Raw genomic sequence first — 27,262 nt, forward strand, 5'->3', positions numbered from 1 at the left:
CCGTCCTGATGTGCTTAGAAAATCCTTTGTAATTAAGATAGATAGATAGATAGATAGATAGATAGATAGATAGATAGATAGATATAGATAGATAGATGATAAATAGATAGATAGATAGATGATAGATAGATAGATAGATAGATGATACAGAGATAGATAGATATACAGAGAAGATGATAGATAGATATACAGAGAAGCATAGATAGACAGAAGATAGATAAAGAGCAAATAAATTTAAGCTCCTTTGTTACTGAAATTACTGAATTGTCTCTGAATGCAAGCAATGCAAATCTGGGTGTTATGGAAATATACAAAATTTAGTCAGTTTGATTCTTTAACAGAAATTCTACTTTGGTGTCCTGGTTCTGGCCGGGACAGGGTTAATTTTTGTGTTAATGTTTGCAGTAGCTGGAAGGAGGCATGTCCAGGACTAAGACGTTATTCTGCACCACCTCATGTCATTCCCAGGGGGGAGAGGGAGACCCTTGCAGGGAGAAGGGGTTCCTTGCAGTCGAGTAAGCGTGGCAGATGGAGCGAGGGGGTAACACTGGTCCCAAGACAGAAAGAATGGGTTGGATAACACTTGTCACAAGACAGAGGGAGCAGTCAGGGAGGAGTGGCTGCATTCGGGTATTGTGTGTTGTCCGTAAAACCATTGTTGGGATTTCCATAGTGAGCAATAATGGTTTTCTTCTTGTACCCTCTGTCAGTAATACTGTTCTGGTTACTGTTTGTTTTCTTATCTCGTTGCCGTTTCCAGTAAATTGTTCTTATCTCAACCTGTGATCTTTACTTTTTGTGCCTCCAATTCTCTTCTCCATCCCACCACAGGAGAGAGGAGGAGAGAAAGGGGAGAAGCAAGCAAGTGGCAGTGTGGTTTGTAGTCTCTGTGGGAGCACTAAACTGGGGAGTGCCATTCCTAAACCACAACATCTGGTAAAGAAAACTTGACTGATGACCTTTTTGAATCAAAACCCTTCTGTTTAAGCAGAAATGGCATTTATAATAAATATAATACTGGTATAAGAAAGACAAATCTATTGTCTGAGAGGAGCAAGATAGTTAAATTCCAGTGATGGAAAAATTGAAGGGAAAGAGATGGCTTAGGGGCTTTGTGATTTGCACAATGCCTCGAGTGCTGCAATGAGAGCAGAAAATAATAGTCATCTGCTTTGAGGATTGTGTCTGTTGCAAACATGCATCATTTCAAACAATGATGACAACTCTTCCAGTCTCATTTTAGTACTGTTGCTGTTATGGAAACTTTCTCTGTCTTCATCAGCTCAAACATGTGTCTTTACAACATTAATGAATCACAGCTGACACTTCCGGGACTCAGCCTCTTTTGAAGGCATTTGCTTCCTCCATGACCTCTTTGGTCAAGTTTAAAATCTTATTTTCAGGGGCTGAGTGAATTTTGAAAGAGATTTTGAAGATTCATTTAGAAACACATGAAAACAGCAATGACTGCACTCATATTTCTACCACTGGTATCTTTCTAAATGATGCCTTTAAATTTTTGAGAGGCAGTCAGATGTAGACAAAATTAAAATAAATACAAATAAATAAAATTAATTAAGATTCCTTTGTCTGATATTTTGAGTGCTTGTTACCTCCTTGGCTGGGACTCTGCTTTTACATCTCCTGATGAAAATTTGCTACAGGTACTCATAGAGGCTCAGGGCAAGTAGTATTTCTTCTGGCGGTTTGGGGTTCTCTTAGGCACTTGATCATTTAATCAGTTTTGGAAACAAGACTCACACTTCCAAGAATTAGATCCACCAAAGACCATTATAATGCTGACTTTTAAGAGCTCAGCCATCCAGCTGAACCTGTAACCCTGAATACAGCTTGTTGTAAAAGACTCCAAGAAAGGACAATTGTAGGAAAAACAACCACATAAAATAGCCTTTAGTAAATGCCAAGAAGAGATATATCTTTGCTGCAGTCATGTTGCCTGTTTTCCTCTGGATGCAAAGACACAGTGCCCACTACCCACATCCTTGCCTGCAGGCTGATACTCCAGCAGCACCAGCCCTTTCTCCCAAACCTGGCAGGGGAAGCATCTATTTTTCTCTTCAGGGGCTCAGTGGTTACAGCATTTGTGTGAGATGTGGGAGGCTGGAGTCTCTTCCTTCCTCTGCCTGAAGGGAGTTGTCTTTGTGGGTGCACCCATCACCCACTTCTCAGGTAACTGAGGGAGCCTGGGAGGGCCTGCTGTGAGCTCAAGGGCAAAGCTGACTGTCTTGAGCGTGGGGTATTGCACATGCTCCAGAACAGATGCTGCCAGAGGAAGCACAGCTAGCCCTCACCTCCCCCTCTGCTCCGGGGTGACCTTTCAGCTGAGGGCTTCATAAAAAACAGCGGCTTGCCTGTGCCAGCTAACATAGAAATACTAGGGGACTCGCTACTGCTCTCACGTCCACTAGCTAAAATAAGGATATTTAAAGCTCCCAACACACCTTCCTGGCTAAAACAGCAGTGAGATGGTGATCCCAAGGATGGGTCATGCACTACAGTGATGCCTAAAACCTGGAATAGAGGCTAGGACAAGTTAGGAGAGTAAAAGCAGACAAATCTATTAAAGGCATTTATGGTACATTCAGGGCAAACAAAGCCCCTTCATGAGGCTGCACCCAAAAATGTATGACCGGTCACGAGTTCCTCACCTTTTAAAAGTTCTCACCTTTTATAAGTTCAGTCATATTAGCATATTGGCCCTTAATTCTCCAATCACACCCGTAGGTGATGATGTTAAGCACCCCAGGCCTGCTCCCCTCCAACCCACTGTTGTTTACATATTTTTGGGCTCTAGGGCAACAAATGTGTCCTTGGATTTCTATTCAGAGGAAATTGTTTTGGCTAAAGGTTCTGAGAACAGAGGTTTTTGCATTTTTATACTACACCAGAGTTACAGATGCACAAAGAGTAAAAACTAGAAATTCTTAGGTATCAACAATGGGATGGGATGGGATGGGATGGGATGGGATGGGATGGGATGGGATGGGATGGGATGGGATGGGATGGGATGGGATGGGGTGGGATGGGATGGGGTGGGGTGGGATGGCAAAGCAAGGCCAGCAGTAGGCACAGAGGAAGAGTTCTGAACAGTTCAATCACATGTATTTTGTAGTCCACTAATATACATCCCATTTTTGACTGCTAATGAGAGTGAAAATTCTCTTTCATAATTTTTATAATTATTAGATCTCCAGGAATTTTTATTGGAAATCACTGACAAGCTCCCGTCATAAGTACAGAAAACTTGGTGTTTAATGGCAGAGTTTGGCTGATGGTTTTATGACTTCTGAGCCAAACAATCAACTGCATTTAAAGCCAGATGACTCTCTTATTGTACATCCATATATGCTTTAAAGTGCAGCTGTAAACAATAGTGAAAACTTCAACGGGAAATTAGATTTGCACGTTTCAGCTTTTAGAGGTTGGGCAAATTAATTTGATTATTTAGTCTCATCAGTCACTGATGCATTTTGCATTAAACATTCCCAGGGATCTACCCAAAGTGAGATGACCTACACAATGTGAGATTCAAAGTCCCATTGTCACCCTAATTTTCATTTTATTCAGTTTGAAACCTAGTTCTAGGAAATCACCAAACATTGACCTATGGTTTTCATGAGCTCTAATGCCATGAAAACACACTTATTCATTAACCCAAACACAGAATGCAATGACAGAAAGAGCACAAACAACATGAATTTCATCCCAGTAGAGCCATATGCCGTGAGCATTTTTCTTGGTAGCATTCACCCACCAAATGAAGTTCTCCCCATAAGTCAGTCTAAAGAACTACTTCCACCTCAGCATTTTGGAGTGTGTTTCCCATTTCAATTAATTTCTTATTATTTGAACTTTAATGAGCTGTGGGGTGCAACCCAGTGGCCTCTTCAAGGCATGCTGACTGTTCAGCTTTGTTACTTCACACAAAGGCCTTTTTTTTCTCCTAAGGTTATTAGCTTGGATGAGCTTGTAAAGGGAAAAAGTAATATATAAGAGGATTGAGAGTAAAAATCAGTCATGCTTTTTAAAATCTTTCCTCATTCAATCCAAACTACCAATGATGGCATGCATATAGCAGCAGTAGACATCCTGTCTTGCACTTTTACTTTGTAGTAATCAACACAAAAACTTGTACCAGGTCAAACGCTACTGGTGAACTGCTTCCCTAATCAAAGTAACTACAAGCGACTTACTTTCTCATATAACCACTGCCATAAGTCTTTGAGAAGCAGTTCCAGAAGAGGTATTTATATTTTAAAAAAATAAAGTCAGTTTGTCTGGAAATTGATTGTCCATGGATACTGAAAGATTTGTGGCCTTTTAGATGCAGCCTTAGGAGACCATTGTTGAATTTCCCCCTGTACAGGTGAAAAAAAGAAAACAATGGCACTGGGAAGAATATGACAAAGAGAGGGGAAAAGAAAACTTTGCAAACTTTGAAACTCTCTAGAAGTGTTAATACTCCTTGCTAGAAAAGCTATGCTGCAGGACAGATGTTGACTGCGCACTTGTTTGGAGACAAAGCAAAGTTTTTAAAATGAAAGAGCTAGACGCTGGTGTCACTTCTCAGGTAGCAAAGTAACAGTGCTGATTTGGTGCTCCTCATACTGCTAATTCAGCCAGTTCTGTAAGCTGGTCCCCCATCAACTGTTGCTTCCATGATCACACAGCATTACTTTTAGTGCAGCAGGCAGAAGGAAGACAGGCATGGAGCCAGAAGAAGAGATCTGATAGAAGGGTTTAAGTTTTAAAATGAAGCAGAACTTGCTTTTTTAAAAGCTGAAAGGCAGAACAGGGAAAATTTAAGAATGGTGGGAAAAGGAGAGAAAGAAAATTACTGCACTTCTGTTGGTGTTCTTGGGAACATTTCACTTCTTCTATATAACTAATGTGCAATCTAAGGTGTGGACACTAAGGGAAAAGGTATTCTCACTGCATCAGTGAGATTTGCATCATCTGCCTGAAAACAGACCAGAATTCCTTCCCAGTAAACATGCACTGGCATTTATTAACTCCCTCCCAAACTCAGATTATAATGAAGTTTACATGGTTTAAACTGGCAAGAATATAATTTCTCATCTTTGAGAACATGGGAGAGCTGTAAAGTGGGAATTTGTATGGAAAATTCAACATGTGAAATTGAGCGTGTCCACTATCCCTGCAGGGTCTGAAAACAGATGAAGATTGGCAGCCGGTGAAGAAAAAGCAGAGCAAATTCACACCTTGTGTCATCCCGAGAGCTTCAGCATCACACAGAGCTGCCTATGCAAATAGCTGTATGGGAGGTTTGGCTTCAACAAAATAATGCCTGCATGAAAGAAGCGACACTCACATCTTTGGAGCTGTGGCAGGTGGCAGGTGCACTTCTGGACTCACCCTGCTTCTTCCCCTCCTGGGCCAGAGGTGGCCCCAGTGCCTGGCCCCCTGGTCTCGGGCCAGCTGTGCACACGCTTTGTCGCAGCCCTTCACAGGCCGTGGGAGCCACAAGGATCTGCAGAACGAGGTGCAACACCCTGTTACTGACGGGATGAAAAATCCTCCATGTTTTTGTAGTGTTGTGGGTACACAAAGCATTTAAATCAGGAGCTAAGACACTTGTCTACTGCTCCACAGTGTCATATACAGTGGTTTTATTTCTTCCTCTTTAGCTGACTTGGGCCAGAGTCAGCCAAAGTGCAGCCTGCAGCTGGTCCTTTCTTTGATTATTAATAAGGATTAGGATTTCTGTTCTATGTATATCTCTGTACATGTGCAAGACATTTCGCACAAATATACAAGGACAGGGCTCTAAGATTTTATACAGCCCAAACAAGTTGCAACAGAGCTAGTGAAGACACACACATGATTAAAGACTTATTGATGTAAGGTCCATGTGTACCTTAACAGGTGGACAAAATGTAGGGTCCTTTGTGCAGCCTTTTTCTAAAGCCCAAGGTTCATTTTTGCGAGTAATGCCTTTCGTTCTAGCAATCTGCTGTTTCAGAGCCTAGCTCATAGGACTTCAAGCTTGTATTCAAGTTTCGTGGATGATTGGCTTCAAAAATAGCTTGTGAAAGGTTTACTTTTGATTACCAATCATTAATTGTTGGGTTAAGGGCAAAAGATGGCCCTTTGCTCTTGCTTCAGAACAAAGACACTTTATCCAGCTTTGCCTACAGGACTTAGCAACCATCTGCAAGCATGTGGGACTACTTTCCCTAGCTTTCTCCTCCCTGTATCCTCCCAGGAGTAGTCCCAAAGGTTGGGCAAAGGGAACAATAGGATTTGCCCCAAAACACAGAGAAATAGTGCCCTTGTACTTAAAACAGAAAAAAAAAGCCCTAACAAACAAAAAAAAAAGGAAACAAAAAGTTGTGGTATGCTTTCTTCTGTTGTTACCTCTCTGGTGCTGGCACCTCATATAGGGTTACAGCTACACAATGCCTTTCTGTGGCTCACTGCGGGTATCCACAGTCATGCCACTTCTTACTATTTTCCTTTCACTCTCAGTGATTAAAGTCTAGAATGAGAGGCAGCCTCCCACTCTTCATCCTCACACCATTCTCCATGCACCTGAACATGGAAAAACCTTCTCTAAACTTTAAAACATGGTTTTACTGAGCTGGTTTTCTAACATTCACTTGTTTATTTTATTGCCTGTGCCTTTACCATGACACAGCATCTGAATCAAAACCTGTATAAAGGGATTGTTTTCTTCATGCTTTAACAATGTGAATGAGTTTTAAATGGAAATGTTTTGACTACTTAAGTAAGCCAATTACAATATTCTCTGAATAGGTGTGTATTGCAATGGCCAAGATCAGCATGTTACACAGCTATTCAAACACATGCTCTGACAGACGTCCTGAGGAGGGACATCTGAAAGACCACAGCTCTGGTTTTGGATGCACTACATAGGTGCTGCATGGCAGGTAACTGAGGTTCAGATTTATGATTCTCCCTCATCTTAGGGGCTCAGGCCAAGAGATACAGAGCCCTGTTTTCAGAGTTGGTAGGCAGTGCCAGCTGGGAACAAAGCTCTGGAAAACAAGCTGAAAATGTCCTCTCTGTCCTCACAGACAACAGGAAGGAGTTGTCACTTTATAAAGCTCTACCCTGAACTGTCCCCAGTATGTATTCCAGTATGCTAAATGATGATATTAAATTTAATCTTCTCAATATGTGTTTCAAAGTGTACTTTATGAGTCCTGGGGATGAGTACGTTGCCAAAGCAGAATTCATGCTGAAGATTAAAAACACACATAAGGATCAATAACGACCACTTTTGCTGATCAGTGGCACACAACTCTAGTTGACTGCAAGACTTGAATGATGGACACTATTACAAACCCTCATCGAGGTAATCCTCAGTGCTCTGAGAGAGACGTGCAAAAGCCAGGGGTTAACAATAAGCAGAAGAATCAACACAGGAATACTGAGAACTAACTTGGTATACCTGAAACCCATTGAACAAGCAATGCTTACTATCAAAGACCTCTCACATTACTGAAGAAAATTACTATGAACCAGTTATCCAACAGATCCCAAATTAGACAATACAGCGCAGCACTATTTTAAGCCAACATGAAGCAATAGCTATCCAAGAGAATAGTTATATCTAAAGAATACATCTGGCAAGATGTGACTTATGGACTCACTGCAAAATACTGACGGCTGTCCATGATGCTTCAGCAAAACATTTCCTGACTCCTGCAGCCTTTAAGTCAGCCATATATACTGGAAAGGATGCAAAAATGGATACCTTGGATAGAAGTGAATCTATGAAACAGCCTTTAAGATAGACAAAAAGGGCACTAATTAATAAACTGGCATTAAAACCAACTTTTTATTCCATTAACTTCACAGGTTGGCTTAAAGCCCCCAAAATTTTGCAAATCATGATAGCTCCTAGGGGACTATCTCTGTCTGGTTAGTTTATTTGTTTGCATGTACATTCGGTAACTAAGGTCAAAAGTTTCATAGCAGCAACTGTCTCTGAACTATTACTTGGCTTTGATTTTTTAGCTATGGCACTGAGACTTTTATGCAATAGCGTTAATAATAGAAATGCACTTTGTTTCAGTTCTGACTAATTATAGATTTGCTTGAGGCAGTATTTTGTGTGCATGGGTAAAAGGCAATTGTTATAGCCTTATAAATCTCAAGATTAAATTCTGCCTGTAATTACATAGATATCAGTGGTAATGCAGGGGATTCAATTGTGCCAGAATTCATCATAATTATGGTTAAGACATGAGATTGGGAAAAATACTTAATGTCAAATCATAGGGACACAAACATACTCTACAACTTTAGAAATGACTGCCTAGGCCTGACTTGAATAAATATCACAATAGCACAGCAGAGTTCACACAAATATGGCTGATTCCAAACTGCAAAATTCAAATCACTAAATTTGATCACTGCAAGCACTGTGGAACCCAGCATCCACCCCTGTACTTACAAATTCAACATCATTTTTATTCCACCCAGTTTCAAGACCCCTATAGGGCATTTGACACAACTTGCACAAAAGAATTCTGTTCATGTAAATTTTAAGGAAACATCCTATAGTGAAATCTCAGCCTCCTTTGATTTTCCAAAGCAAGTGCTCATAACTTGCAAATTCATACAATTACTTGATATTATTATTTGCTTTAGTTATAGTATGCATATACAGGGCAAACTCTGTCTATGAAATCTGGGAACAGAGCTGATGCCATCTATTCAAGTCACCCCTCCTTCACAAGTACTAAATGGAAGCAGCAAAAGTGACAATTTGATCTTTTGTGGTAAATGTTCACAAATAACTAAGAAATAACATCTGCAGAAAGTGAGAGTTTCATGAACAGAAACATAGCTAAACCCAGTGTGCGAGGGATTTGCATTGCAGACTTAACTGATATGTAGCTTTATTTAAAATTTCCACTGGTAAGCTGATAGGGAGAAAATACTCTTTAACACTGAAGAAAACTGACATTTTCACCTTTAATATAAACTGCAAAAAGAGGCAACACCACAAGCATCTACAACAAAGGACCTCTCTGGGCATGATGCCATCATCACCATTGCTTTCCATTATCATTGAACATTTGCAAGAATTATGATGTTCAGATTCCATCTTGAACTCCCATTCATCAGAGTGTATAAATTTGTCCTTTTTCATTTTCTTCAAACTGCATTTTGGCAGAGGAGTACTGGTGGGTGGGGAGCTTTTGGAAAGATTATGATTTTTAAAATTTGGTCTTTTCCAGCTGTTCCAAATACAGCAGTGGGGAATATACCCTGAGGAGCAATGCTGTTGCTTGTCTCCCAGGGTATTGACAATTAGATATTGTCTGTTTCTTATTCAGTGCAGGAGAAAAACAAGCATTCGTGTTTCAGGCTAATTCATGGAAGGCCTCTGGCCCAGCATGATGATGTGGGCAACAGTGATGCTGTGGGGCCAGGAGGCCGGGAAGCTGTCCATCAAGGCTTCCCAAGAGTGGTCTGTAGTCCTCTTGCAACACACAGGGTTTTTGTATGTGGCCTGAGGAGGATCTGGGGGTTGTGGCTGTCCTCCACAGAACCAGCTGATTGTCAAAGCTGTTGTAACTGTGGGGTCTCCTCCAGCAGCTCTGGGATGGGGTGAATGTCTGGGCACTTGGGATCTGTCAGCCATTGGAAGCTGGACTAGCCTGCCCCTCCACAGCAGTCAGGCATTTTGGCATGTCTAACAGCTGTGTATTTCAGGTCCCTGGCTATTTCTCCAACCCTTCCTATCACTCCACATGACAACAAGAATCCTCTGCAAGGGCTGGCCCAAGAGTGCAATATTTCCAGAATCAAGATGAACTTCCAGCAGAAGCACTACACAGCCCAACTCACAGTGTTAGAGTTGAACATAAAGGGGAATAACCAATTCCCACTCCAACCAGGCGCCAAAGTAATGGACAGACTGGCTTGAGAAGATGCGCTCCAGAGGGAATATCAGCAGTTAACTCTGAAAGAGGAAAAGAGTGACAAGGAGTGATAAAGAGCAAGGTTGAGGCAGCCTAAACACCAGCTTACAATGCTAATCCTGTTAAAATTTTTCTGAAAGCCCACTTGTCCTCACACACCAGAACATTACCTGCCTTCTTCACCATAGAATCTCAGAAACCCCAAATACAGTCTGCCAAAAGGAGGGTGGTCTAGAAAAAATGACCTTCCATTCACTTTTGGATCTCAACTCACTTACAAATAGTGTTTCTTCTTCTTTCTCCTTTTATGCCCACCTTCACTAAAAGTTCCCAGAAGAACTCTATAGATAATGGCAAAAGAAGTGAAAGTGTTTGCCAGGGGCCTGACACAGGGCAGGAGTTGCTGTTGTGAAAAGCTGAACGCATTTAGTTACGTGCTGTGAGATCTCAGTGTTGCCTGGACATTGCAGAGCGGTACAATGGCCTTAATTACTTTCACCTGATGGAAATGGTCAATTGTCAACTGGAAAGAATGGCCTTTGGATCAGGCTCTTATCCCTTAGTTTCCATACCTGCCATCTGCAAAACCCCAGTGCTCATTCAGCCCACACCTAGAAAGATGCCAGAGATCTAGAGTTAATAACAAAACAGGGGCTTGAAATTCAGGATAGAATTTTTGAAAAACTTTATTAGCAATTATTTTAAAGAACAATGCATAAATGCCCCTAAAATATCATAAATGATATTTCAGTAAATTTGTGCTGATTTGGGCTGGATTATGGGGAACTCCTAATGGATGCTATACAATGCAAGGTACCTTCACCCAGACATCTAAAAAAAAAATTCAAAAGATGCACAAATTGAAATGTTGGATGATCCATTTAGCCCTGAGAAAAAGTGACCATCTTCACACCTGCTAGTGTGTTACTGGAATCAGCAGATTTGCACATTTGCTTTTGCAAGACTGATTTATTTGGGTGCCCTTTAGTACATTTAATTTATCACCTTAAATAGCACATTTAATTTATCATCTATGCTGCAAATATGATGCAATCGCCTAACAAGAATGTGTAAAAGAGTAGGATATGACATGAAGTTGTATCTATATTTCCTCCTGTGCTTCTTAGAACCTAATGCAATTACAAAGCTATTCTGATGAGACACTATCGGTAACTCCTTTAAATAAAATGAGAAGTTACTGACAGGCTCTTATCTCCTCCATCAGAAGAGTGTTCCTGGAAACAGGACAGTCCATGGCTCAAGATTATACATCACAGAATCTTGTGCACCTGCTGGGCTGCACCATCCACCCTCTTGGTCACATGTAAGTTGTGGTGATAGGAGACAGTATTTTATGCCCCTGTGCTGATCAACACGCACCATTCCACAGAGCAGAAGTGGTAGCTGTGGTGGTTTCCATCTGCTCAAACAGCATGAAACCCTTTAAGGGCCTGCTTTGGAGCTACATGCTTTTCAGTCAAATCATAAACCCTGCAAATAGAAGGTAACCTGTCTGTTTCTGGAAATGTATTTCTAACATGCAAACCAAACAGTACCTACAGTTTATAGCTGTTATTCTAAGGACAGATGTTTTAAGCTGGGACCAGGAGCTAATTAGTGACAATCACTCCAAATTATAGAAAATCTTTAACTGTATTATGTTCTTACTAGGAACCAGCACTAGGCATGATTTTATTTACAATACCCAAAGAAGAGCTGTTTCAGTCCTGGGAGAAATGTATCTTTTATGTCCCTTCATCTCTCCTTCCCTATTCCTAGCACACAGATGATATAAGTCTTTCTCAGCTTCGTCACCAAATTTTAGCTGAAGAAAACAGTTCTTTTAGTATATCATTGTCCATGATGGCAACTGTCACATAAAATATGCCATAATATGTTGGGGAATACATAGGTGGGGGAAGGTGATTATTAGGGAGAGAGGTAGGATTTTTCATTTCCAGATAACCAAATAGAACAAAACAAAGGTTAATTCACTTTATCCCTCACGTGCAAAAACTCTCCCCACAATTGCTGATTCCCCATGCCTTATAAAAGATGGGTAATCTTTAAAACTTCTCCCAAATTGGGGGTACTGAACTTAGGTCTTCTCTTGTTGGAGGTGGGTTTTTTCTTGCCAAGGCTTCGCATGAGACGTGACCCCCTTTGCCTTGACAAAAAGCCACCTCCAACCCTCCACCCACCCCCAGCCAAAAAGAATAAACTAAAAAGAAAAAAGAGACTCCTGTACTAAGCCAACCAGGCCTCCACCAGCTCCCCTGCCACAGGAGCTTTCCAGCAGGCTTACCAAGCACAGAGAATCTACAAAAAGCACTCGGGATGGTCCGCCGCCGTTCAGCTGATCTCCTTGGAAAGCGCGACTTTCTTCCAGAGGCTATCCAGCCGCCCCTTTGGCCCTCTCACTGAATGCGAGCTTCTTGTGGGGGAAATGGCTTCCCAAGAGTGACTTCTCTCCTGCAGTAGTGGCTGCAGGAGACACTCTCCAGGGCAGCTGTTGCCGCACGTTGGGTGCCATTTGTTGCGGTTTCGGTGTCTTTTGCGGTGGTATAGCAGACCTTACCGGAGAGCATCTCTGCCTAGCCCAGGTAAACGCCTCAGTGCCCCAAACTTCTGGTCACTACGGTCTCACCAGCCAGGGAGCCGAAGGCTAGCTCTGATTTTGTCTGCTCTTCGCAACACGACAGCAGTAAAGGAGGCAAGAAGGGTCTATGTATGCTGACCACAGGAGTTGTTTATTCACATGGTCCACCAGAGGCCAAAGACCTCCCAGGGGCAAAGACCCCCAGATGCAAAGATCTCATGCAAAGACATCCCTGGTGCAACGACCTCATCATGGTGAAGGGTCTAGGGTTTTCTATAGAGACAGTGGGCGGAGAGAGCACATTGGCCCCCTGATCTCTGGGCACAGGGGCAGTACATGGGTGGAGTTAGGGTACAGGAACCAATAGGGAAAACCTGAGGGAGTGGCCAGGGCCAGAGGCGGGAAAAGCAGCACAACAGGAGAAGGGTAGACATATAAGGAAGAAAAGGGGTGGGGAAACTGCAGTTTGTATCACAACAATAATAGAGATGAAGACATGGCTCACCATCAGTTGCCCTTGACCACCCTGCTTCACTTGCGTTACAACGGACTCAGTACCCCTGCCTTGAAGAACTTGCAGATCAAGCCCAATTCTATGAGACCTACTGTAAGCTCAGCTTTCAACCAAAAGTTAGGTGGTAAACAGGAGACATGGACCAAACAGATATAGTTTTGTATTGCTGCTTCCTAGTCACTGTCAGCACCCTAAATGGTACTCAGAACAGGGCTGATTTTAAAATTTATTTTAAAAAGGTAGAGAAATTGTGCAATGATTTCTTTAAATCTGGGCAAAAATAAATCAATCCCTGAATTATACTTCTGTTCAGCTCCAAGGGCTGCCACCATGCTGTTTCAATGACATGGAAAGTTAGAGTGCTCCTTCTGATCTATTTTCTGCATCCTTGCTTTATTTTTAACAGTTTACAACAGAAAAAAAATTGTGTTATCTCATGACTGTCTAAAGCAAATAGCACATTGTGGTTTTGGGCTTGAACACTTGAACAGCTAGGAGTAGTGAACCCAGCAAGATGTAGTGTTCTCTCTGTAGGGCACTTCTGGTAACTCATCTCTCCTAGTGAGAAGGAAGGAGAACTGTCACCTAGTGATCAAAAGAGCTAGTTTTTAGAGCCCTCCCAGCTGAGAAAAAGCAGAAAAATTACTTCAGATTGCAATTATTATAAAAGATACAATACTGCACAGAAAACAGCAGGTCTTACTGATTAACACCAGCACTGGGCCTTGGATAATTGGGATACGGTCTGACCTGCAAGAGGATAGTATGCCTTCCCAGACAAGTCATCTCACTTTTCTGCACTTCAATTTCCCAGTCTGTGAAAATGAGTGTGCTGTGGTTTATTTTCAAGCATTTCAGCAACTGACATATTGTACCTCAAATTGCTTAAATGGTAACATAATTTTCACTACTATTAAAAGTTGACTAAAACAGCATTTCAAAATCCCTCTCTATGTATTGTACTTACTGTTTGCATGTCTGACTGTGGTTTGACTTCTGGCATCTGAAATTTGGTCTACTATGGTTGTTTGACTTCAGTCAGAAATTGCTAATGAATGTAGATTTGAATAGATTGCATAAGCAATGGAAACAATCAGTGCAGCTTTAAACACTGGTCTATACCTCATTTGTGCAGGTCCTGTTTATAGTGGCTACTCCTTTGAGAATATTATTGAGAACCTGTAAAAGTTAACAAGCACCTTTTTCAGGTGCATCATTCATTTAGACCTCTTAAGAGAAAAAATCTGATTCTGAATTGATGAAGAATATGCATGTGAAATGTCAAAAACAAAATAAAACACTTTTAAGAAAAATTTACTTTCCATCCTTGGAAAAGACAACGTATAGCCACACTCAGGCTTTGGGTTATTTGTTCATTATTGCCAGTTTAGTCAGAAGCTGGCAGGTCCAGTTTTGTTACCAAAAATGACCAGAGACCTGGTAAATTATTTTGGTGACAAAACTGTCTTCTGCATGATTTGTCCTGCCAATAGCTTGAGTTTTCTTAAAAATATTTGATCTAAATTTCATCAAAATTAGAAACTCATCAAATAAACCCAGGTTTTCTCTTCTCAGTTTTGCTGTGTTTCCTCAGTCTGCTGTTGCACCCAGCCAGTCCAGTGAGCTGCAAAACAGTGACAAATGGGCTCCAGAGCAGCTGACCCCACCCATCCCAAACTGCAAGGAGAGATGACAGGTGGGGTAGGAAGAGATTATTACAACACAGACAGAGGAAAATGGCCAGGACTCAATTCAGCTCACTCTAATGAAGTTGGCCTAGAAATACTAGAAGCTGAGAATCATGACAACACTACCAAGTACATACTTTAACAAGCAAAAGTCAATGGGATGTTCAATAGTCACAATACTGAGACAGCTTCTGTAGGCATGTACACTCACTGTGCATGGGAAGAACGATTCATACAATTCTGAGAGCTGATAAAGACATTATAAAATCACTTTGCCATGATAATAAGGAATCTTTATACTGCTGAGGAGGTAAGCAGTGAAACAGCCTCATCTTGTGCAACCAATTGATGCCGGAAACTCCAACACATTGCGAAGATGTTACGTACTTTTCCTCAAAGGACCCATTATGCTAATTCAGCTGAATTCACTGGAACTCTAGTCAGACATCAGCTATTTTTAATCACCACCCATCCCCTTCTTCCATGTGGGACCTTTGACCTACATGCTAAAGGCAGGTTGCTCTTCAATATCAGCAGACTAGGATAAACACCTATTATGTGGATCTCACTAAAACAGGGCAAAACCTGTCCTGTTCAAAAACTTTCCACATACGGGGGTCTATTACTCTGGCTCTAAAATTATGTAAGTGAGAGGGCTTCAATCACTGAAGACATCTTTCCTAACCATTATTTCCAACTGTTCTGTAATTGAACGGTTTTCTTGCTGCACCAGCTGTGGTGCCAGGTTATCTTTCAGTACTATTTCCTACACTACCCTTCATCACTGCATCTAGTCATGATTTTTCTCTACTATAATTGATGTAATCCTACCATTGTCTGAGATGGTAATTTCAAATGTAATATCAGAGTTATAGCAACAAATTTGCAGTAAAATGTGAAAATTAAGGAAGTGCAAAGAGTTCCTTGAAAATGTTACTTGAAAAAGTGGATCATGCTGTTAAATATGTCAATTATTTGCATACTTCTGTTACTGAAATCAGAACAAAGTCTTCCAGTAAAATCTGGTCAACTAAATGACACATATGATTTCTGAAGTGCTCATGGATTGCCGCTGAGCTACATGCGCTCACAGGAGTTCTTGTGTCCAGGGGTGGAAAAGAATAAAAGGGGAATTGAAAATGGCTGACTGTAAAGATGGTTGTGTACTGCACTTCCTTATTCATACCAAAATAAAATGTAAAACCTCCTTAGCCATTTTCAAATTTAAATGGCGCAACCCCTGGGACTGGGAGCAGTAGACATGCATATGAGTGCATGCACTTCATTCATGCCCGTCTTGCGCACTAACCAGACATCACATACACATGCAAAAGGACTTCTGCATTCATTCAAGCCTTCACCCTGCACGCATGGCCTCCCTCAGCAGGCACAGACAAGTGTGTGTGCTGCGCACAGCCAGTCTGAGGCTTCCCACCATCCTGTTTACATTTAATTACTCTGCCATATTTCCACTTCCAAACCTAGTTAAAATGGAAGCTAATAGCAAAACATACTGACACAGTGGAAAAATCCAGGCTAACATTTTCAGGTGATTTGGCATGGCTCCAGTGCTGGTGCTCAGTTTTTAAAATCTGACCTAAGCCTGCTTTTTGGGTACAAGTGAGCTTTCTCATTGAAAGGTCTGGCAGGAAGAGCAAACAGAAGAGGAGTCACCCCAGTCTGTCTCAATTTCCAAGGACATGGGACCTAACTGGGTTCTTAGCAATGGCTTACTCAGAGACATCTTACAGGTCTAAAATTCTAGTTCCAAAAATAAAAAATTGTAAGAACAGCACTGATAAAGCAATGCATAAATAAAACTGTTTTTATAGACAATGAGTGACTGAGAGAAATTGTGAACCTAGAAATTTTACAGTTTTTACAAGGAAATCCTACAGAAACTGCAGTGGAGGGGGTATGCTTAGAACCACTGGTACCCCCTTGCCTTCAAGAGGTAGAATATTTGTTTTAGTGGGGTAGGGATTTGAAGGGTGGTGTGCACTGCTCTCAGCTTTGACAAGGAGATCATTGTGGTCCCTAAAGCAAAAGCTTACAGAGGACTGAATTTTGTACAAGCCCTGAATCTCTGTGTGTTTTTTCCTGTAGGGTAAAATCTACTGACTTCATTGGAACTGCTACATTGTGAATGATAGTAGATCTAAACACAGAGAAGAAAAATACTGTGTTCAGAATTTTAGTACCTGCATTTTCAATACAGCTTTATGTTCTCACTCTTTTGAATGCCAATAAATACAATAGGGAGGAGCCTGAAAGAGCATGAGTATGCTTTTTTGTTCTGCAGAGCTGAAGTTTCCTTCCTGCAGAATTAGAGCAATTAATATCACCAGCCAAATGCTGCATGGGAGGTAAGGGTCAACATGAAATATCTAATTTCCTGAAAAATAATGTTTTCCCTTTATAAAATTCTGGAAGAAAAGTTCTGGGAAAAAAATCTAGGCCATGCCACAAATCCTGCAGTGGAAAAATGGCCCAAAGATAAGTTTGCCTTCTTCCCGAGACATATCCTGGAATAGGACTTCATATACATGCATCACAGGGAACTGAGCTATCAGACAGTACCACCCTGAACAGAGCTAGAAATGCAAGTGTTACTTTGGCTACATCTCTCAGTCCTGTCCTACAGCTGAAGATTTTTTCATGCCATTACACATTTATAGGAGAGAGCAACAGGCAGCTAAAAATAACACATGCACTGAGGCAGAGAATAGAAGAAAACACAAAAACAATAATAATTAAGGTTTCAAACAATGAGAAAATAAGAATTGAATTGTGTCTTCCCAAGAAGGAAAAAGGTATTTAAAATCCACCTGTTAAGGACACTTAAGGCCACATGGGCTTTCTCTTCCTGACCTCACTTAACCTCAAGTTTTTCATCACCTTACTCAACCCTGAAATCACCTATTGTAATAAGGGGCAAAACAAACTCCTCTTCAGAGCTAAAGTCATGCAGAGGAAAATTATAGCTTCATTCCTTTGGAAAAACACTACCAGATTGTTATCTTGAAACTGATTATGAGCAGCACCATGAACATTAAGGAGAGGACTAAATTGTTTCCTCCACAACCTTACCGTAAGCCACACAGTCATAAGCTACACAGCCCTACATCTTACAGAATCTTTAAAAAGGGGAAAAGCACAGCTAGAGCAAGGTCAGGGCTGAACCATGTTATAGTTGGGACCAAAAAAGCATCAACCACTCACAAAGACACACTGATCTAATTAAAATGAGTTTAAAGCTGATTCAGTGAGTGTATTTAAAGTTACTTAAACTTCAGTCAACATAATGTACTGTGACAACCAACTAGACCTAGATTCCCTGATATGGGCTGTTTTGTGTGAAGGGTGTCTAAGCTGGAAAAGAGAAGAGAAGGGTGTTAGATCCATGCAGCAAATAGAACTTTTGAGTTTGACTTGAATGAGGGTCTCATGCACCCAAAGAGGTTTGCTTCCCTTCTCAGCCTCCTTCCTCTGACTCACCTACTACAACATCTCTGTGCACAACTCAGGGTGGGCAAAGGGGGACTCTGATTTGGAAGCACAAGACTGTGTTCCATACAACCAGCTGCAGATACTATATACTCCTTTGGAGGAGGTGGGGAAAGGAAATTTACACAGTAGGCTGAGTTAGCCTCAGATTATAACCTTTCATTCAACTTTCTTAAGGTGTGTGGAAAGAGCTGCACTGCATATGGACAGTGCCAAAAGCAGCAGATGGGGAGTGGCAGAGTGTGTGGGGATGCTGGGGGCTGCTGGCAGGCAGCCTTGAAATGACCCACATTGACACAAGTTGCAAGACATGGAAAGGGGTGTTCTGTCTGTGCTTGCCTATGTTCTGAAAGTGCAGGATGAGGGAGATGGGCTCTGCATGGTGGGTACTGTGTGTCCTGAGCCCTCAAGGGAGGGTATAAGGGCATGAACTACTCAGCTGCTGAGTGGTCTGAGCAGCATCAGACCAGAGGGCAAGAAGACATCACAGCTGAAAGATGTGAAATCTTGGGCCTGTATCCAAGAGGGTGGTGTACTGTTGGGTGTTGGAAGGAAAGCAGTCCAAGTTTAGTTTGACACCAGCCTCTGGCTCTGTGGTTTAATCTAGTGCTTAAAGACAGAGCAATTCTCTCCCTGACACAGCTGGACAACGCAGGCTCAAGATGAACAGTGCTGCACAATGCACAGCAGCCATGTGGTTAAGGTAGCTGTGTGTGAGAGGAAAACAGCAAGATCCCAACATTTTCTGTTTGTCCTCTTTTCCCCTTTGCCCCCAGAAACTGAGCCACTTTTGTCATGTTAGATTTATCAAGATAGCAGCCAGCAGTGTTGTCCCCAGTCTTGTCTGCTGTCGTGGGGAATTTGCTTCTAAAAGCAGTCCAAAGCCCTTTGGGGGGTGCTCAGAGCATGCAGAGCCTCTGCAGCATCATCAGACCATGTGCTACAGAGCAGGTGGGTCAAGCTCCTGCTCTGCTCCCCTCATACCACTGTCAGACCCAGCTATCCTCATTAGCAAAGCAGCAATGCTGTGTAGAACTAAACTTGCTTGTCAAAAGAGATGAAAATTATCACTCCCCACAGTACAGAAAGAAAGCAGTAGTAAGCCCTGCTTTGTCAAGAAATGACCTGAACTCAATGTAAACATTGAGTTTACATTGCAATGGCTGTCTTGTACTGCCCTTCTCTAGGACCTCTTGCCTCCTGTAAAAGGCTACCAGCACAGCTGAGTGAATCACCTCTCTCTGGCTCCCATTGTAAGGGCTTTGGGAACCTATCCCTTTTATTCCACACCTCCTTGCAAATCTCCTCTTAAGGATTAAGCTCTTTCTCAACCATTGGAAAATCCAGTTCCTGATGCCTGACCTACATGCACTGGCCGAGTCAACAGGGAGTGGAGGGGGACATCACATTTATTTCTCAATTGATTGAAAGACCAAATGAAACTTGAGTCAGACAAATCCCTTTGTTTCCTCACACTCCACTCCCTTTGCTTTGGGGAGCTCCAACATGTTGGGAGGAGAGATAACATTTGGCAACAGCAAAGAGGAGTGCGCAGGAGAAGAAATAGGGAAGTCCACCCCCCAAAAATTGCTGTAAAATCTGACTCTCAAAGATAGGCTGGTGAGATTGGGAGGAAGTGGAAACCCATCATGCCAGGAAGGCTCCATTTGCCAGCCAAGGAGCAGAAAAGCTGGTAAGTGCTGGCAGATGTCTCCTGTTGTGTTATCTCTTCCAGCTGAGCTGCCCAATAGGAGGATGAGGATTAAGTCAGCCCATGGCCTCTCCACTTCTATTTGCTATATGCTGCCCCCCTTGGAAGAACTCACTCATTTTCAGCCTGAATATTTTATCTTGTCACAGAGTTGGTGCAAGCACTTCCTGCAGCCCCCTGCAAGGCCACAGCAAGGGCACAGAGTGGTGTAGCCCAACACAAGCCATGTTCTGACAAGCCCCACTGGCACCTGGTCATGATTACAGCAGCCCCAAGATGCTGTAAACTCTTCTCTAATATTGCTCTAATCAGTGCTGGGGCCAGCTTGTAACATTTCCGCAAAACATGGAACTATAATTAATTTGCTACAGCTCCCTGTAGGATCCAGGCACAACTCAGATCCCAGCCTTTGCAGTTTAACACTTATCTGACTCTAACGTTGCTGTAATTAGTTTTTTGCCAGCACAAATCAGAACTGTGAGTGATTACATGTTAAATAAAAAAGATATGAGGACAAAAGTGTGTGAATTTCTCTGTTTTGACTACTGTTCAGGCAAGTTTTGGTTGCCTGTTTACTTTGGTATGGTATGAAGGTCCTGCCTCAGTGAGGAACCTATAGAACTGGGGCCATACATAAATCAAACCCAAGCAATGCAGAAAAAGTACAGTATGCTTTCTTCCATAAAGGTAACAGTAAATAATCTACTAAGTTAATGGTTCGCTGATGCAACTCATCTTAAGAGGTGGAAAAAAACAGGGAGGTTTTATCTACGACCCTTGGCTTAGGTCTGAAATAACAGCCTTAACTGAAGAGCAAAGGTTAACTGTAACAGAAAATGTCTGCATTACTACAGCAGTAGTCACATTCTGATTTTTTTTTGTTTGATTGTCAAACTGGAGACAACTTCTTTAGTTATGGCAATACAGCTGTAAAAAGTTGATTGCAGAGTACTATTTCTCAATGTTTCTCCAGAGTACCATGGAAGAAGAAGGCAGGAGTAGGTAGAAACAGAAGCTTTGGGAAAGGGGGAAAACCTCATATTTGCTTGAAAACTACGAAGAGAAGCAAAAGTCAGGAGAGCTCTCTTTGATGGGAGTAGCATCCTTTTAGACAGAGCTAAACGTGGTAAAATTCATGTTTTAAAAGTTATGCCAAAGCGCAGCTTCCACTATGGGCTTGGTATCATCCTACCTATGCTTTACCAGGCAAAGCATAAGAAAAGAAGCAAGATGGAAAAAGTTGGGCAAATAGTAGGAATTCTTCAAACAAATGTTGCTCTAGGGTAGCATAAAAATATAAAGGAGAGCAGAATGTTAAGGAGAGCAGAACTGGCCTCAGCCCAGTGGCCAGCCCTCCAAAATGCAGCCAGGGGAAAATACTTACATTTCCCAGCTGAAAATCTAACAAACACAACATAAGTCTGAGGGAACTGCCATGGATTTGTCTGACTGTCAACTACTGATACTTTGGAGCATGCTGAAGGGATGGAAACTGCCTCCTGGCAGCTACAAACAGCAAGTCCCTGCTCTTGACTGGTATAGAAATGCACCAGTGCTGAACCAGTCAGTTTGCATAGAAATAGGGTGAAAATAAAATGACAGTGAGGACAGCATGAGAAACTGACAAGCACCAAAAAAAAAAAAAAAAAAAAAAAAAAAAAAAAAAAAAAGCAGTCAGTCTCTCCTGAGAGGAAATTTTCATGTGGTTTTCAGGCATTGTCTTTTGAAAAACGCTGGGGGTTTACTACCCTTTCAGCTTCTGGAGTTCTCAGAAACCAGGTCTTTATTTATAACAGGAATTTTGAAACTATTTTTCGCATTCTTTTAGACTCATTCAATTCTTGACCCCAATTATATTGAATAATGTGGTTATGACTAACATAAATACAGTTCTATTATAAATCAGGATGTGTTGCCTGGAGACAGCCTTTTTTCTTCCCCTTGTTCATGTTCTACAGCTGTCCAAATACATCCCCACACTCCCTGCAACCTGCAGCACAGTCTCTCTGCCACAGCTGGTGAGGGCAGAGGTAGTGGGCTGCAGGCATCTGTCCCTCTATGCCCAGCCAGCAAGCCAATATCTACTCCAGTTTACACTGTGATGCTTAATAGGCTGAAAGAAGATCATGTCCCTGTGAGGGGTATTCAATTTTCCTACCAGGGATGAGGGTTGTCTGAGTCAGTTTGATAAAGATTCAGTAGCTGGCTGGCTGACTCCTTGGGGCACAGTTCAGTCTTGGCTTAACTGGAGCAAACATCTTATTGCATCTATGTGCAGAGAATAAATCATTCCAGGAATGCAACTGTAACTGAGTATTCAAGGCTTTCCACAGAGGGAAAACTATAAAAAAGACAGCAATTGTCATCAGATATCAGTGATGCCACATTTGATTAGCATAGGAAATAAAATCTTTATTGATTATCTGCTGGTGAATGCGGATCTTAACTGTCATGCTGCTCTGGTACATCAGGTGTCAACACCAGGACAGCTAGGGGAATTAGGAGCCCAACAAAGCACTTTCATAATTCTGTCCTCCTCACCAAATAAAGGACTTGTCAGAAAGATTTTGTAATAAATTATACAAATAGCAAGGGCAGCAAACTGATGGATAAAAATAGGGCTCAGCCACCTTTACAGAACTAATTTCTCAGCATGTTCCTTGTAATTCTTTTTTCACCTTCACCTCCTACTACTGGTTTATAAAAAAAAAAACAACCTTGAGCTGTCCCAGAACAAGAGGATCAGCTCGGCTTCTAACATTTTAATACTACTATGGAATCCAAAAGAACCAAATTGCTCTCAAGAAAACCCATTCTCAGGGGGTTCCCACCTCAGTTCCCAGTTCACTGGATGTCACTGAAGATAAGCACTGGTAAGCTTAATGAAATGGCAGGATCCAACATCTACCTGCACTTACCATGCCAGTTCAGGATCTGCTCCTTCAAAAGCGTATTCATATTTAACTCCCACTCAAGTCAGGAACACAGCACAATGTCCTGAGAAGAGAATATTTGATATTTCATATAAGAGTTTTAAAAATACAAATGAACTTTCAAACGATACTGAAAAGCTACCAAGCCTCTAAACTGTCATTACCAAACACCAATCAGGTCAAAAAGAAGAGAGCTTAGCCTTCTGCCTTCAATGAGATCTAGAACTCAAATTTCACTATTTGTACCAATTTCTCCACACAGATGTCCACACAGTTTTGCCACTATCTGAGATATACAATTGCAGAGTAAGTTGGTGGTGAATCTGTTCAATTAGGAGTCACATCAGGACTGAATTTAATGTTTTTATTGTTTTAATTTTATTAGGATCAGGAAATTCTCTGTTTGATTCAACAAAACTTACTCTAACAATGTGTTTGACAGAACTCACTTCCTGGAGACAAAAAAGACCCTAATCCTCAAAGTTCCAGCTGCTTTTGGTCTAAATGTCCCACGCTAATGTGTCTGATGTGGGCACAGGTAAGCCCCAGCTCTGTGCAGCAGACTCACAGGAACTGCCTCAATCTTCTTTACACTATTCAAGCAAGTAAGGAAACTCAGTGCTTCCTGCAGAACGGTCTCCTCACAGAACACAGTCATCTTTTTCTTATAAGACCATTGGCTTCAGCCCCCTCTTCACCAACAGCTCAGGGGCAGGAGTATCACCCAAAAGGGCAGTGTAGAAGAGAAACAGGTTTAATTCCCTTCTGTAATTGAGGGACATACCTGCTACCCCACTGACACTGGAGGAAGGGCTTTCTCATCTTTTTTGGGAGCTACTGTTCAACTTTGCATTCAATCATTAAACAGTGACTGAGCCAGAAAGAGGGAACGGTACAGGGAAAGAGACTATTTCTCAGCCTAAAGCTAAAAAAGTGAGGCGATATATAGAATATATCAGTTCCTGTCTCAGCTGCATCCACAGCCTTAGGACTTAAGCTACGGTTAAATAATTATGAAGTCCACTACCAAAAAATGTCCACTTACCCTGATGTATGAATGACTGTGCAGTAATTATGGCTCCTTTGTGTATATTCCCTGTTCATTGATGTTGAACTTACAGATTATTTAATCAGCGACCGATTCTGATTCATCAACACAGAAGAGGAGTTATTCCATAAACAGTACCACTGAGATTAACTGGACTTTCAGTTTTACTGCCCAGCATTATACTTTTTCTCAACAAAAGGTTAACTGGGAGCAAAATACTAGAGTATTATTTTTGTCCACTTGGCATTTATTTCAAAATACCTCCATGCTTTCAGAACATTGAATTTAGAGAGTTCACCCATTAGAGTGCAATGCATTGGCATGAAGTGAAAGTTTGCAGGTACGCATGATCCCAGAAACTCTGCAATACATGCTGAAGTGCTGTATCATAGTTTTGAATGTGATTCACATTCTAAAAAAGAAATGAGATAAACTAAGAAGTAGTTCTCCTACAATATGTCAGAGAACTTTGAGAACTATATGAAGTTTGCAGACAGCTGCTTTCCAGCCTTGGTTATTAACCTGGGCTTGAGCAACGGGGGAAAGAGGGTGGAGTGAGAAAGCCATCTTGGGACACTTTGTAGTAAGTCACACTGGTGAAGATCTTATCTTCAGTGTGAAGTCCACCTCTTGGTACCTTGGGAAGCCTGCACACATTCACAGTGCAAGCATCTGGTTTCACACATTGTACTGAAGGGTTACCTGCACTAACACTGAGCCAACATTGACCCTGAGATTAGTTCAGTTGGTTAGGGCATAGTGCTAATAATGCCAAGGTTTGTGGTTTCAATCCCTGCATGGGTCATTCACTTAGGAGTTGGACTCGATGATCCATGTGGGTCCCTTCCAACTCGGAAAGTTCCGTGACTTAGTGAAAAAAACCAAAACAACATCATGGAGTTTCAAGGTGCACTAAGTGAGGGTTACTGCTACAAGGGGTAGGTCTGATCATGTTAGCACGATCTTACCTTGTGAAAGTCCTAATCCCTGTGTGATTGCACAGGGAGCCAGATCTGGGAATCCATCCACATAAAAATCAACCCAATATATCAGCTACCCTGTGCTCTTCACACCACTCCATCAGCACAGGTGCTGAACACAGCTGGGGCAGTACAACCAGTTAGACACCTTTCTCAGGAGGAACCCACACCTGGATTAACACAAGGCAGTCATGATGCTGCAGGCTAAGAAACTCTGCTGTCACGCTAACCCCATGAAACAGCAGTCAGTGGGAATGACAGGACAGGTGCTGAGTGGATATCCACATGGCACATATCTGATGTACAAGGGTTCAAGTGGAAAATTAGTTTGCTCTTATATGCCATTGTGAAATTCTCCTGAATGTTTCATAAACAAACAATTACGTCTTGGACACCTTTTAACATTTCTTCAGACACCCATGTTGAGCAAAGTGAATACATATGTTTTCTTTGTGAAGTTTCCAAATGCAGTTGCCTCAACTCTTATTTCAGTGTCGGTGGGAATCTAAGCTAGGTAAAAGACCTCAAGACAGGGCCCTTTGGGTAAAAGAATATTGCAAATTATTCTTCCAAAAGATCTGGTATAATGCAACTTCATGCAATTTAATGTTTTGCAATGGCAGACATTTCATATGTATCAATATTCCGATACTGATCATGTGCAAACTCATCCAAACAAGAGCTTGCAAACGGCCTCAGTTTCCCCCAGTACTGGTCATGTAAGCATCACTGGAACCACCAGACCTTTTGCCTGGCAGGGGTGACTTCAGCTCTGTGCAGGACTGTGTTTCCAACAGAGTTTCTATGGTGCCCTTTGCTAGAAATAGGTAGGGCCCTGTACAGTTGACATGTCAAGGGCTACAACATTGTCTCGTTCCCAACTCTTATATTTAGTTCCTCATTTTTTTACCCAAGGGACCAGGGAAGCAGTTGTATATTTCTAGGTCATTGCTATCCATATATATGTATTGTGATTCAGGTTACCAGAGCAATATGCATCTGGTAACATTAGCTCAAGTAATGGCAAACTGGTGCACAAATTCATGGGGGAAAATAATGAGGAGGTCGCTCAGGGCTTGGCAGATGGAACACAAACCTTTGCTCAACTACAGAGGTGTAAATCTTACTTCAGTGGGCTTAAAGAGAGTTGCTTGGGAAAATTTACCTCCAAGATTGTCTCTTCCAGGATATGCCTTGCAAGAGAACATTAAATATGCACGCAGAAACAGTACATTGGGCTTTTTTCCCACTTCCCTGAAATAATTCTATTGATACGGCACCAGATCCTCTATTCTGGATACACTGGTGTGATTCTGCATCCCCTTGTTTAAAGCTGGCAGTTAGCTATGGCCTTACACCCACCTAACAGCAGGATTTGCTGTGTTGTCTTTTTGTTGAAATGTGACTACCCTTCTTCCATACCCTTCCTTCTCCTTTGCCAATGCCGACCACAAGAAAAACCACAATGATAAAGCTATTTTCTCTTATTAGTCCATTTTTGTAAACAGTACTGAGTGCATGAGCATAGCTCCTTGGTTTGTGTTAAGGAATGGAAATCTCCACTCCAAGTTGAAGTTCTGTTGAATAAACTTCTGTTTCTTTAACTTGAAAGGGAAATGTTACATAGGTAAAGCTTTATCTAGAAAAATCTTTGCAAAACAAAAAGGAATTTAGGGGCAAAATTAATGCAGAATCAGCTCCAAATTGTTCCTATACTTACACTAGTCTTATTTTCTCCTACTTCACTGGAGCGTTTTTTGTTTGTTTTTGTTCTCTTTTTCTTTACTTCATTGAGTTTTTGACACTCAGATAAAATATTAAAATATATCAAACTTATCTAGAAAATAGGCTTGACTCATTAGACTGTCAATCTAACATATTTTCCAAATTATACTCATATAGTCTAATTTCAAACCATTTTAATGTTTGAAATTCATATTTTGACAGAAAGAAAGGCAGCTAGCAATGACAGAAAGGAGAAAACTATTTTGAGAAATACAGTGTGAATCATGAGGAACTAAATATCTACTACAATGAAACCAAATGAAACTGAATTTTAAATAACTCAGCTAAACTGTTCATGTATTTTTAAATAAAAATATTAACCATCTTACAAAACCAACACTTCTTAAATGCAATGTACTTAGAGAGGCTCTTGATTGGAAGAGCTTTCTGCTGCTCTGTCTTGTAGAAAAAGCATACACAAAAGAAATTCTTCCCTCTAAAACCACATACTAACAAATGTGTTTCCTTCTAAGACTGGTCTTCAAAAAGTATTAGCTGTCCTAAATAAAGATAATAAAAATAAATTTAAAAAGAAAAAAGGAGAGATAAAAAAACC

At 41.4% G+C, this 27,262-nt stretch overlaps 1 long non-coding RNA gene across 2 annotated transcripts in view; it reads right to left on the reverse strand.

The window, feature by feature from the left end:
- The window catches only part of LOC146432441 (uncharacterized), a 47,947-nt gene that overhangs the window by 12,402 nt on the left and 8,283 nt on the right, over positions 1-27,262 (reverse strand). The window contains exons 1-2 of one of the 2 annotated variants that reach the window (XR_014854609.1): positions 23,462-23,672; positions 22,879-22,957 (exon numbers count right to left, since the gene is read on the reverse strand). This is a non-coding gene — a long non-coding RNA (uncharacterized LOC146432441). Of the gene's footprint in view, positions 1-22,878; positions 22,958-23,461; positions 23,673-27,262 lie in introns of those variants that run through there. The other variant, XR_014854610.1, reaches the window with a different exon arrangement.

Source organism: Lichenostomus cassidix, chromosome 11 (assembly GCF_008360975.1).
Source record: "Lichenostomus cassidix isolate B80296 chromosome 11, HeHo_3.0, whole genome shotgun sequence".
NCBI classification, from domain to species: Eukaryota; Metazoa; Chordata; class Aves; order Passeriformes; family Meliphagidae; genus Lichenostomus; species Lichenostomus cassidix.